We start from the raw sequence: 12,060 nt of genomic DNA, 5'->3' as shown, positions 1-12,060 counted from the left end.
TATAAATTATCTTTGATTGAGTAAAGATGGTAAATGGATTAGCTATAAAATACTCTACAATTCAAGAATACTTAATTCTGTTTTAATATCCTGTTAATTAGCACCAACACCATGCCCACCACCTGTAAATCATTTCGCAAAAGCACCCATGCATAGCCCCTCAAACAATACACCACTTTACTTGGCCGACGAATAAAACAAGCATGCATTTGAAAACATAATGTATAACTTACTCGGAATCCCGACTTCGCTTAGCTTCAAGGGCGTGTGTTTGGCTGCTGCCTGCACAAAGCGTGCATGCTTCTTTGTTCCATACACAACGCATTTTCTATATTCGTCTCGGGACGTCTGCAAGAAGCAATTGAAACGTTTTCCTTTCATTGGAATACTCCTCACTGACGTCACGCCATGGAGGTAGCCCTGAACAACGTTTTTTTTGTCGTAGACTCTGCCGCGTTTTGGTGCCATCTTCAATCTGCAAGTGAATGGCATGGAAAAACACCGTAAGTACTGTAACTGTGATCTAATGAGGTCACCAGGTGAGAACATAAGGCTTGTTTACTGGACAGAGCCTAGATTGCCTGAGCTTAATTTTGCACTTAAAGGCTATTAAGGGGGGCCAACCACAAAGTGCAAGGCAATTTATTGTAATTGTTAGTTTTATTAGGGGGCCAGGCACATGGTCCGAGGCAACCTTGTGCCTGGTTGCTTATTTTATTTTATTATTGCATCTTTTATGGTCCATGGGCTGCTGTAACAAGTTAATTTCCCATGTATGGGATGAAATAAAGCTATAATAAAGCTAAATAACTTATCTTAACCTATTGTTATAACCTATTATTCAGCTACGTTTGACTTACACAGCCTAAACTGCTTGCACACTTTTGTTGAAACTTTCTACAGCTGTAGAGGCTGACTCAAGTTTAACAGAGAATAAATATTACACTGATTGGCCCAAAGGTGGCACTAAAGCAACAATGCAAAAATGCAAACTTTGAACAAACATATCTCGTAACCGCTTTGACTTAGAGTCATGAAACTTTGTTCACACATGCATATTAAGGTATTATTGTAGCAAAAGTCTTTAGCACCTGTAACTGCAGATTTTGAATGCGCACACTAGTCACAGTAAATTTGAAGTCGTAAATATTTATTTTGCATGTGTACTCTAAAGTCACAAATGTTTAACAGTACATTTGAAGTCGTAAATATTTTTCTACCATTGTAAGCACAAAATAGGGTCTACGAGTACGCAAGTCTGTGTTGCACAAATTATTTTGCTACAATCATTGCAGAGCAGTTGGTGCAAAACATGCCCAAAAGGTGTGCATTCGCAAACCCAAATTTTGAACTAATGCATCAGAAGTTGCACATCTGTGAAAAATGTCCTCACAAATAAAATGATATGGAACGCCATGTTGAATCAGCATTTTAATGAGCGAGCACAAGCCCAACTGCTCGAATCTGCTCCAGCAAGTCTTGCAAGGTTCTGGAGGCAGTCGGGGGGCAGTCGGACGGCTTCTCGTTAGGACGCCATCCGGCGCCCGGACAGAGAAGCACTGCCAGGGAAGGCTCCAGGCGAGGGATGGGTACCTCGCCTGAGTATCAGCCCACCCTTCCACGTTGGTGAAGTCAGTGAATGCCCTCACCGGGGCCTTCAGAGTAGAGGGGTCCCCACCCGCAGCGGTGAAAAGATGCTGAACCGGTGGAAACAGGGGGCACTGGGTAACCCGCGGGAGGAAGACAGGGTGCGAAAACACGCGCCCTGCATGTCATCCGACATGGGGGCGAGTGGCGAGGCTGGGATAGGGATGCCCTTGATGGCCGCTGCCTCACCCATGATGTCGCCGAGGAGATCGGCCATCCGGCGCGGTCTCTCCCTCGGGACGAGAGTGGCTTCGGTGGAAGCACAGGAGCGGGGGAACTCGGACGCAGAGCCAGGAAAGACGCCGTCCAAGGAGGCGACGTCGTCAACCTTGAAGCGCTCGTCGGCGTCCTGGGCGTCCGGAACTTCAGCCATGAAGATGTCGATGGCCTCAGCGAGAACCACCGACTGGGAGAAAAAGAGGTGCCTGGAGAGGAGCCCCTCTTCAGGCAGCGCGCGGCAGGCTGCAGAGGAGGCGGGGGCAACCAAGGCAGCCGCGGCGTGTTCAGCACCAAGGCGCCTGAAACACGCCCGGTGTCCGTCACCCGGAGCCAGGGAGGCAGGACAGGAGGCGCACTGAGGCCCTGAAAAGCACCCGCCAGCTCTTACAGGAGCGCTCTCCAGTGGCCCTGAAAAGTGGCCCCTGAAAAGGGCCACTGGCCGTTGCGCCATGGCCTCGCCCACGCCGCTGCCACCAGTCATCTTAATGGAAGTCATATCTTCGTTTTCCGTTGATCAGTACAAAGGCTGAAAGAAGGAGGATGGGCGGCATTTTGCACCGCCTTATATACACGTGCCGTGGGAATGTGGGCGGTGCCCACGTTGATTGGTGCATAGTTGCAAATTTTCAGTGTGCGCGAGCACGGGACAAGCCCATAAGGCGAAGCCTAGACGGCGTAGCCTACATGAAATAGAACTGATTTGTATCCGTATGAGGCAGACCCTCCGTGGGCGGGACAAAATTGCAGCACTAACCAATGAAAGTCGCCGGCAGGGGGTGCATTTTTTAAACTACACTGGGACCATCCAAGCTAATTCTTTCTTTCTGGAGTCTTGAAGTAGACAAGAGGGCATCCTACACGACAGAGATGGGTATCTTACATTATGTCAAATTAAATTACTTAGTTCAACTGAATTCCCCCCAAATTATTGCATTAACATGCCGCAAGTGTCCTTCAATGTATTTTTATTGTCTGCTTGGATGGTCCAAGTTTAGTTTGAATGTGAACTTTTGAAATGAACCCCCTGCCGGCGACTTTTTATTGGTTAGTGCTGCAATTTTGTCCAGCCCACGGACAAATTCTGAAAAGTCAACATATTTTCAATTAGGGCGTGGCATTGAAATGGGCGTGGCCTGTGACTAAAATCAACACAGTTCATACAGGGTATGTTTGATTTGAGCGGGACCAACTTAGTGGCTGTTGGGGACCAAAGATCCAACTGCTCAAGTAAAATGAAGACGATTGAGAAAACAACATGGCAGAGTCTGATACTGTACAGTATACAACAGACCAGCCGCTTGGTCTGTGAATTTTGAGAGGCTCAAAAAGGCAGGGTTAAATTAATTTTAACCCAATCATCTTCAGACAGTAAAGCGGCTGGTCTGTTGTATACTGTTTGTACAGTATCAGACTCTGCCAGCAGAGGGCGCAGTGGTGCACCCCGGGACAACGTTGGTGTAGTCAAAGGCACATGGGTCAAGAGGAACCTCCCCAAATTGTATCCATATTGGGCTAGGGGGAGCTATATCAATCAACTGAAAATGCAGACTTTGGACGGACACATTTTCTGACCTTTTTCTTCTACAGTCATGAAATCCTGTAGAGATTTGTATCTCCTCATGTTGAGCATATGTTCCTAGGAAACCAGTGGCTGGACGTCCAAATTAGCCCAATCTATGTTAGGTGACTAAAGGCGGGGTTAACTTGAGTCAATTATCACCAAACTTGGTGTACATAAAGAAGCATAGGTCAAGGTTAACCAGGCTAAAGTTAATCAAAATAGGATGATAGGTGGAGCAACTCATAACATAATAAGCCTTTAGACGTGTGGTCATGAAATTTGTTCGCCCATCAACAGATCCAAGCTGAGGTTATTCCAGCGTCATCAACATGCAAACAATATTGGTCTTAATTGTCTTTTTCAGGGTCTTTAAGGTTTGCTTCACGGTCTTAATGCTCAATCAGATTATTCATGGTCTGCGTCAGGGTCTTAATGGTCTGTCAGGGTCTTATTGGTCCGCTTTAGGCTTGGCAGCCGTAAAATTTAATTAAATGTATTACCTGGTGAGATTGTGTTTGAACAGCAATAGGTTCCGTCCGCTTTAGTGTCAGGCTCCCCTAATATCCTCCTCCACAGCGTCCAACAGAAACACGTTTTCTAAATTGATCTCAATGAAGACACACGTCCTGTCTGTGTAGGCTGAGATACTGTCTGCCAGCTTCTGCTGTTCACCTGAAAGTTTATTAGAAACCGAAACCATATTTCCTCAACTGGCAGGCGTCTCCTACCTTATGGAGGCGTTTCCCTTCCTGATAAGATGTGGCAATACGGAGGTGGTTAAATCTTAAAGGTTGGGTATGGAATGGAAAAATTACTTGAAATCCTTATCATAACCCACTCACAGCCACTGAGTTAGAAGTACTGACATTAAAATTAAACAAGTCAATCATCTGTGGAACGGGTAGGGCTCGAAAAACTCCAGCCAATGATTTCCAGAACCACGAGTGGCATTGGACAGAAGGTACGTCAATCAAACGGTCGTACTGCACTCCCACTCCCCCCGCGGGTGACCCCTTCGTGCACGTACTCAAAGCTTGTGTCCTAGAGCAAGCTTCTGTTTGTTGTGAGCCTGCGGTAGCTATTGGAGCTAGCTAACTAGCTAATTTGGACACACCACATTTGGACCTAGCACTAGAAGACAACCCTAAACTCCAACCTTGCTGACCTGGCTCGCTAGATGATTGCGCTAGATGATGTACTTGGAATGGGCGGGGTCAGCGTTGAAGGAGAGGGGGTAGGACCATTTGAGTTGTGTAGTTTCAAAATCTGCTGTCGTTTCACAAATCCCATACCCAACCTTTAAGAAGTCATTAAGTCATCATAGAGTCAATCCTTATTACTTTCAGAGAGAAATAAAGCATTGGGATAAAGCATAGTGATACGATGCCATACGTATGTGGGCCCACTACTGCTTAGGTCTCTGATAAACGGGTTATTTTTGGGGTCCTGCTGTGAACTTTGGCCGCCGCTCCCGCACAACCTCTGACGCTGAGCCACACGTTAGATGATCTCTTCAATCTGGAGAAGTTTGGCTGCGATTCGTTTATCCAGAAGGAACCGGAAAGACCGTAAAGCAATTGAAATAGGACACACACACACACACACACACACACACACACACACACACACACACACACACACACACACACACACACACACACACACACACACACACACACACACACACACACACACACACACACACACACACACACACACACACACACCAGGCCTGAAAAAATGACAATAGTAAAAGATGGTAAAAAAGATTATCACATGATATGATAGTAGTGTGTATTGTGGCAACCCGTCTTGGTGAGTGAGCCGCCTCCTTCCAATCAGCTTACGAACTGGAGCTTACTTAAAGACAAAATGGCACTTTTATTCAAGCATAAATTATATTACTATCAAACCGAACAAAACCCAGCTTCGGAGGAATCCACAGTCTTGTTCCTCCGGATGGAATCACATCACCCACGGACACTGGTCAATCCGCACACGTGAACCAGGAGAGCCCTGAATGAGAATGCAAGCATGCTTTTTAAAGCATGCTTCCCCACCTGCTCCTCAGGTGCTCCGCATTTCAATGATTGGCACCGATGCTCTTACTGGCGCCAACTGTTGAAAATCTGTGGTACACCGTCTCCACAACCTGTCCCCTTGGTCTCCAGGGGCGCTATGCCAGAGACGGGTTGCCACAGTATGTACTGTATATATGGGTAAAGGAGCAGAATCTGGACTAAGACTGAGACTATATTAGTTTTGTATAAGTATACCTTCATCAATGCCTAGTCCCATCCCGATTCTCCCGATTACACGGGAACGGAGACAAAGTTGTTAAATGTGTGACCAATGTAACAGACACACATAATGTTGTGATAATATGCAGATTTTATAACTGATTTGATGTGACTGTCGAAATGTAAATCTGAATCTATGATAACCCCTAGATTTCTGGCTTTGATTGAGATTTTCAGGGACAGAGAGTGAAGGTTTTGGGTTACTTTAAGCCTTTCTGTTTTAGCACCAAATACAATTATCTCGGTTTTGTCCTCATTAAGTTGACGAATATGTTGGCATTTCCAGTCTTTGAATTGCCCAAAATTTACTGGCACAGCAGAGCTATGGGCCGATGGTCATTTGGTGGTCATAAGCTACAGCAATTTATTGATAATAGAAAATCTAATTTTTACTTTTGAATGCTTAAGTATAAAGGATGTATTGAATAAGGTGATTATTGGCCTACAAATACTAATCGTAAGTCAGAACGGGCTACATTTGGCTGAATTATAAAAGGTATAATTAGTAATATGAAGAGCCGCTTGGGGGCCAAAGGAGCCGGCTCTTGTTGGTGAGCTGATCCAAATGATCCGGCTCACTGAAAAAAGGCTGAAATTCCCATCTGGACGCGCATTGACAATAGCGTCGTCTTGTTGTGCTTTGCCTTCCTAATTCCCGGATTTCCCTATGGTCTCCGCGGTAAACGTCACAACGCTTTGAACTGTGGGTAATTCCCTTAGGTGAAGTCTGCACTGATGCAGACTCATGGAGAGGGCTCGGTAAGTGTGGACTCAAACCCTCACGCCCTTTGGAATTAAACTTTGGGACAGCCCTAAAGCCTTAATAATTCCGCGAGAACGCTCAGCAAAGTCTGGGAGTCCATGAGTCCGGACATTGGGATGGGGCCTCTGTTTCACTTTGTCTTCCAACAGCTTTTTTACTTTTCAAGGCGTTCGGCATACCATGGAGGCCTCGGTTGGAAGCCGATAAATCCGGTCTCTTGGGCTTTTTTGCATACAGCATATGTTTATATTGGATTTATTTGTTATAATATATTATAATTATAATACACTCAAATGCATGAATGACAACTGGACATTATGATTCACTTTTAAATCAGGAGATTGTTTACCTTGTGAGACCTTCCGATGTCTGTCAGCAACGATTGACAGCGGTTTGATTTGAGTTGGTCCTCAAGCCGGAGGAGGTCAGAGCTGCTCAGGAGGTCCTTGCGCTCCATTTCTAAGAAGACTTCAAGTGTAGACTAAGGGATAAGTGCATTGACAATGACATAGTTTATCATTATAACAGACTATTCCTCTGTAGAGCACTCTGAAGGCCCTGTTGGAAGTGTGCTACCTAAATTAACTTCCCTTGCCTTAGGGCTTTAAAATGTTTGTAGAATAACATTGTAGATGAAGGGTTTGAAAACATGATCTCATACAAATGTAAACTATATTCATAATTAGAAACATTCACGAAACAGCATTTCTGGGTTTACAGAGTATGGAGAAAGCACTCATAACATTTGGCTCCAGTGTTAAAGGTTGGTTGTCTGTGGTAAATTCTTTGCCATTAAAAATGAGAACGATCAACAGCTTGGTTAGACGACTAAAGGTAATGCATGTTGGGGGAATTCTTTACCTGTAAGGGGAGATGGGTGGTTCTATAGACATCTCACCATTGAGATCAAGATAAGACAGTAACTCAAAGCATTTGATGGCAAAGAGTAGATGAGTACAATGACTCAGCAGGTTCTCTGAGTCGTTGTGGTCCCCCAGACGTTGGAAGAGGTCAATGGGGGACTCGTCTGAACTTATATCACATGTCAGGATATCCTTAATAGTAATTGTTGTGTTAGGAGATATAGTACTAAGCATGTCTATGGGGGTTGGCCGCTGAGAGAGAATGCCAGGCATTCATGAATCTTCCTTGTTGCATGCACACCTAAGACAGGTCTATCGGTATTGAGTACCTTCTTAGTAACCGCTCTACTATGAAAACCGGTTTCACTCCATTTCTAGGAAGGGCAGAGTAGTGCTCAATACAAAGAAACAGAAACCCTGTAGCCTAACCTTGACTTGATGGCAGATTAATTTGCTCTAACATGAATCTAACCACACACACACACACACACACACACACACACACACACACACACACACACACACACACACACACACACACACACACACACACACACACACACACACACACACACACACACAAAGTATTAGTATAGCATGGGCCTACCTTCATCACTGTCCCTATCCGAAAATACTTTGGTTTCAACGGGAACGGCTGAAGTCAAAGTTGTTGACGATCAAGCAGAAGCCTCTATGTTGGGCCGACATGGGATATTGCTCGGCACCCTCCAGCTCCTAGGAACACAAAGCTGCATGAGATGAGGCTCCATGTAACACCAGAGGTCAAAATCGGATGGTAATGTTGTGTAACCATTAAAGGAAGTTGTGGACCAGACTGAGGTTTTGGTTTCAGCGGTTCTGTTTATATTTGTCCTCGCATATGTGCAAGTATTACAGAATTAAATGAAATCTCTGCATTTGACCAATGTCTAGACCAATTAACAGATTGGTCTCAGATCTTCTGAGACCAATCTGTTAATTATCCCCCGAGTAAACACGAAACATGGGAAAGCAGGATTTAGTTACTATGCAACAAATAGCTGGAATAAACTCCCTGAGGATTTAAGACTTGCCCCAACTCTGAGCACCTTCAAAACAAGATTGAAGACTTTTATGTTTGCTTTAGCTTTCTGCTAAATCTTAAATACTTTAGCTTTATTTTACTAAAATGCCTTTTTAACTCACTTTCAATTTTACTTACTAAAAAGCCTTTTTAACTTTCTATTTTACTCATTTCTTTGCATATGTTTTCTTTTCTTTTTTTAATGTATAACAATGTTTATATGTGAAGCACTTTGAGTCTGCCTTGTGTATGAAAAGTGCTATATAAATAAAGTTGCCTTGCCTTGCCTTGCCTTGCCTTGCCTTGCCTTGCCTTGCCTTGCCTTGCCTTGCCTTGCCTTGCCTAGCCTGGAGAACTCCGGGGAGTTTAGGGGTGTGGGCTTGCAAGGGGTGGGATATGACGTGGGGTCTTAGGTTGCGAGAGGCCGGTTATGAACAATGTTGGGGGTAACGCATTGCAGTAACGATATTCCATTTTGGGTAACGAAGTAAAGTAACGCGTTACATTTAAAATATTGGTAACTACACTACTTTACTAGACTATAGTAACGCGCTTTCCTGCGTTACCCAAGTCGTGTTTGCCTGCGTGTAAAAATTCTATCTGCTGTGGTGCGTGCATGCGTGCTGCCTGTGTGTCTGCAGTGCCTGCTTGCCTCGGCACGTTTTGCCTGAACAAGTGTTATAACGACATGGAATGGAAGCTCAAAATAATTTTCGAGTCCTTCCTGGATCACGTGTCAACTACCGCGGACATTTGATCCGCCAACAACAAAAGTTACTTAGGAATGAAGGTGCACTGGATAGACAGCATTTCTTTGAAACTTGAGAAGGCTGCTCTTGCCTGCAAGAGGGTGAGAGGAAGACACACTTACGATGTCATAGCTTGCTAAATAGATCAGGTTCATTCAGCCTTTGGACCACATAGAGTAACAGCATGTGTCAATGCCTCTTAAGTGCATTTCTGTTTTAATTGTATGGGATAAAGTGACCTTTTTATATTTTTAATTGACCACTTAAGTTTTGTTCTCATGTTTCCAAAAGCCTGTGTTTTGAAACGAATGTGTTTCTACTGATAAACATGGGTCGGTCACGAAGGGCTCCCAGCCGCTAGCCATTTCTTTTATTTTTTATATATATATTTATAAAGTTGTTTTTTTTCTAGCTACATTCGTCTCGTCCTATCTCGTCCGCATGAAGAAACATTACATGGTAGCAGGAACCCGGTCGACCAATGGTTGAATCCATTGATCCATTGTTATTTACCGTCATCTCAACAGACCCTGTGGATCTATATATAACTATATATATATATCACCGGTGTAACCTGGCAAGCCAGACCCATATCGGAAAGATATTGGGTATAAACAAACCGAACAAACCGAACCGGTTCGTCTCTCTCGTTCGTTCGGTCGTCTCGTTCACCATTCGATTCACCGGAAACTCGACTGAACGAACAAACAAGTTTCCGGTAGCACTTACTCCACTGATTCTGACTGACTCAGCTGAGAACCGTGCAATGGCGTGCATTCCATGATGCGATTCAACGCGAACGACTCCTCCACGTTCAGTCACGGTTCTCAGCTGAGTCAGTCAGACTCAGTGGAGTTAGTGCTACCGGAAACTCGACCGAACGATTTGCGAACGACTCCTCGTGGCGAACTGAATCAAACGAACTGGGTCACGGAAACAAATCATTAAATCCACCACTAGTCTGGTCTCGTACGGTGGCAGTGTGGGCGGGATAAACGGTTGTCTTTCAAGTTCCCTCTGCACTAACCCAATAGGATAGCGCTACAACCAATCAGAAGACAACTCGGAAAAGGTATTAGAGATTCGACGAGCACTGCCTGTTTTAAGAAAAACGAAACGTACGAGAGGTGTGTATTCAACATCAAGGAGTCATTTCATGGTTTCCTCACAGACCTCAAGCTAAACATTAAGTTGTGCACTTTTAATGAAATTGGGGATTCATTGATTTGTGACCAGATCGTTTTTGGAACCAACGACAAGAAGATTAAGCAAGCTGTTCAGGTAAGTTGCCCTCACGTTGGATAATACAGGGAGGCTGGTGAGCTAGCAGAGCAGCATGAGGTGTCCGACGACGCCACGCATGGAGCGGATGCGAAGTGGAAAGGGACATTGCACATCGTTTTCCCAGAATCTTAACATTGGAAACAACCGTTTTCCTAGAAAATCCAACTGAAAAGGGATGCCGACCCTGTGGAGCATTCCCAGAGGAGAGTGAATAAGGAGGTGGCCAGGAGGACAAAGTGTGGGGTCATTGAACATGTGGAACAACTGACTCCACCTGTGGAAGGGAAACTAATGGTGAGTTAAGAGTCTGCCTGGATCCCGACGATCAGGATCCTTGCTATTGTTGCCTCAACAAAAAGGCAACGCAACTAATTAAATTTCCCATGTAATTCGCCACCATCAAGCTCTGTATAACAAGTGTATAACGCTACAAAATCAAACCATTGTACAATGATAAAATATATTTCGCAATACGTATCGCCGAAAGACAAAGGGGTGACGTGTTATCCCCGTGGTTACGGGCCAGCCCACCTGAAGATACTGTAGCGACCCCGTAGGAACATGGGGGAGACTTTTGGGGAGTTCATGGGGTGAAGAGGTTGCCCCTAGGTCAGCTGATAGGTCAGGTTCAGAAAAGGGGAGGGGCCTTCGTTGTGTTTCAGCATTATAATGAGCGATGTTGCATATGAAATACAACCCACACCGCGGTGTTAAGATGAACCCTCTCTTGGACGCGGCTATCAACATCAACCGCTGCACAGACGGAGATCCACGCAGCCACGTGGTGCCGTGAGTTACCATCAGGCGCGGACTGGCCATCGGGAGGTTTGGGAGATTTCCCGAACGGCCGGACGGCTGTAATTGTTCCTCTTTTTTTTAAAGGAGAGATATAATGGTGTTTTCCCAACAAGTAAACATAGTATTTGAGTTCCAGAAAACATGTTTTTGAAGCTGTTTGCTTGAAATAGTTTTAGGGAAAAATCGTCTACCGCTATTCCTCTGTTTCAGTCGCTTCAGAATACGCTGTTTCTGGTGTCTGTAGCTTTAAAGGAGAAATCCGGTGTGAAATGGATTTGGGAAATGTTTGGTATGATAATGAGTTGGAATGTTCGGTTGGGAGCAAAAAAACGAGTATAGACGCATTCTTTCGTTGGCTGTTTTTAGCCGATTCTACCAAAACGCTATAAACTTGGAACGATGAGGGCATGTAAAAACTAAATCGCTATTTTAAACCACTTAAAAGGCCACTTACCTTAATACAGACCCCTTTTACACCGGATTTCTCCTTTAATGCAAATGAGCTGCTGCCCATTGACCAATGAGCTGTCAGACTGAACCACAGCATGGAGGAGAAGGGATTGTTGCTGTCTGCGGACTCCTGGAGCTCTTCGACGGCGGCCAGACTGCCGCCGAATTATTTTTAAGAAAATAAAAAATAATAAAAGTGCCTTGGGCTGGCCTGCTTGATATTCACAAACAGCGAGAAACTGAGCCCTGTCCTAGCCGATATATAACTTCAATTTAGAGGGGGGGATAATTTTTTAACACAGTGTATGGGGGCAAAGCGAGCGTCCGAACCGTCAACCCAAATCGGACTGCTCCTCGTTCTGT

Source organism: Gadus chalcogrammus, chromosome 20 (assembly GCF_026213295.1).
Source record: "Gadus chalcogrammus isolate NIFS_2021 chromosome 20, NIFS_Gcha_1.0, whole genome shotgun sequence".
In the NCBI taxonomy this organism is placed as follows: Eukaryota; Metazoa; Chordata; class Actinopteri; order Gadiformes; family Gadidae; genus Gadus; species Gadus chalcogrammus.
This window is presented reverse-complemented; position numbering follows the sequence as displayed.